Raw genomic sequence first — 2,430 nt, forward strand, 5'->3', positions numbered from 1 at the left:
ATATAGTTCCTGGGTTTGTTTTAGCAGGTAGACTCCTAAGTATTTTATAATGTCTAGAGTAAATGGGATTTCACTTTCTATCTCTTGCTGTTGGGCTTTGTTTGTAATATATAGAAACACTGAGGATTTATATGTGTTTATTTCATATCCTGCAACTTTATTAAATTCTTTTATTATTTCAAGTAGATTTTTTACAGGAATCTCTAAGTATATCATCATGTCATTTACAAAGAGTGATAGCTTTGTTTCTTGTTTTGTCTATTCTAATTCCTTCAATTACTTTTTCTTCTCTTATTGCTAAAGCTAAAATTTCTAGTACCATATTGAATAACAGTGGTGTTACTGGACATCCTTGTTTTACCTCAATCTTATTGGAAATAAATCTAGTGTATCCCTATTACATGTAAGGCTTGCTGATGAAAAGTATCTTTTTTCCACAGCCCAAAAAATTACTCTAGCCATAGAAATCACCAGTTGGTTAGTATCAAAATCAGAGTGAGTATATACTTTGTAGCCAAAGGTGGAGATGTTCTACAGAATGAGTTAAAAAAAACCTGAACTAATTGTTGCTCAGATTATAACCTTCTTTTTGAAAACATCAGTCTTAAATTTAAAAAGTATTGAAAACTGGCAGATAATATTGTTGTGACCTAAATAACATCTCTAATGAATATGAAGTGAAGGTGATTAAAAATTAAAAAAAAGAAATGTCTGATAGAATGACTGAGGAACTGTGGACAGAGATTCACAATATTATACAGGAGGTAGCAACAGCAACAACAAAAAAATTTATCATGGGGAAATAAGAGCAAGAAAGCAAAATAGCTGTCTGATGAGGTTTTTTCAAATAGCTAGGAAAAGGAAAGTGAAAACGAAAGGAGAGAAGAAAAAATATAGACAACTCAGGGCAGAATGCAAGAGAAAACAAGGAGTAATAAGGGGGGGTTGTTTGTTTTTTTGTGTTTGGGAAGATATTTTTTATTTTTATTTTTTTTTAATTTTGTTATTTTTAGTTTTCAGCATTCAGTTCCACAAGAGTTTGATTTACAGATTTCTCCCCCTCTTTCCCCTACCCTCCACCCCCAAATGGGGAACCTACTGAATACTCATTCCCCCAATCTGCTGCTTTTATATCTTCCCCCATTCCCCCTCTAACTTTCTAGTAGGGCAAGATGGATTTCTATACCCCAGTGTCTGTATATCTTATTTCCAAGTTTCATGTAAAAAAATTTTTTTTTTCCTTCTGTGAAAAAAAAAATATAATTAGAAATAAATGCAAGGGTCAGGCAGGTATCACACAGCCCCACCTAACTCCTCCCAAGTGCAAGTGAAGGAGAGTGGAGTTCCTGAGCGGTGGAGGGCCTCACTGCGCCCCTCACCCCAGCCCTGGTGACACATGCCTGGGGCCGCCTGCCTCTGTGCCACAGGTCTGCTCTTCCTGGAGGAGGCGCAGCTGCCTACTCCCTTCAAAGAGCAGGATGCTGGCAGCCATGGCAGAGTTCAGACTGTCCACCCCGGCACGATGGGGATGAGCAGCCTCTTGCCTCCAGTGCTCTTGGGCCAGCTGGAGGGACTCCAAGCTGACCCCTTGCCTCTCACTCCCGATCACGACGGCTGCTGGCGCATCTGTCCTGGCCATGTTGTAGTCCCAGACCTCAAGTTCTGGGAGCCAGTGGCTGGCCGGCTCAACTTCCTCCTACAGATGAGTCACCTCCTCATACTTGCACTGTTTCTCAAAGCACCAGTCATAAACCCAGCCCTGGTCACTGGCTTCCCCAGATTTCTGGGCCTGGGAGTACAGGCCACAGTTGTTAGCCACATGGACTCTGATGTCTGAGGGTAAGTAGTTGGGTACAGCCTCGTACTCTAGGTTGCTGATGATGGGCACCTGGAAGTGCGCCGCCATGCCAGCTCGGAGCACTTTGGGTTCCCAAGCATCCACACAACCTTTGGTGAGCAGCACCTTACAGCAGCCAGCAGATCGTAGGATGGTGCCCAAGTTTCCAGGATCACTGAGATTGTCACAGATCAGCAACAAGCAAGCCTCTCCTAAGCAAACTCCCCTTAATAGACTATACATGAAGCCTATTAATGAGCTGTGAAGATCTTATATCCCATTAACATTACACCACCTGAAGACCTTTCCTACCCAGGCCACAAGAGAGAATTCCTTTGGTGTAGTGTCCTTGATTTAATTGCACTCCTCACGTCCAATCTAATTTTGAAGGAATTATTCTCTTCATTGAATTTTTAAAATTCCATTTCCATCTGGAGATTTTGGCTTTTTAAGGCCTTCTTTTCCTTGCTTTTTGGGAGTTTTTTTGCTATTTGAGTTAGCCTACTTTTTAAGGTGTTATTTTCTTCAGTATTTTTGGGTCTCCTTTAGCAGACTATTGAATTTCTTATCATGATTTTCTTGCATCATTCTCA

The 2,430-nt window shown here is 40.9% G+C and overlaps 1 pseudogene; it reads right to left on the reverse strand.

The window, feature by feature from the left end:
* Positions 1-1,375: 1,375 nt before the first annotated feature.
* On the reverse strand, positions 1,376-2,080 carry LOC138148104 (rRNA methyltransferase 3, mitochondrial pseudogene; annotated as a pseudogene).
* Positions 2,081-2,430: the final 350 nt, after the last annotated feature.

The sequence above is a fragment of the Petaurus breviceps genome, unplaced genomic scaffold (genome assembly GCF_028583685.1).
Source record: "Petaurus breviceps papuanus isolate PSGF00001 unplaced genomic scaffold, PetGlider_PUasm1.0 90822, whole genome shotgun sequence".
Classification (NCBI taxonomy): Eukaryota; Metazoa; Chordata; class Mammalia; order Diprotodontia; family Petauridae; genus Petaurus; species Petaurus breviceps.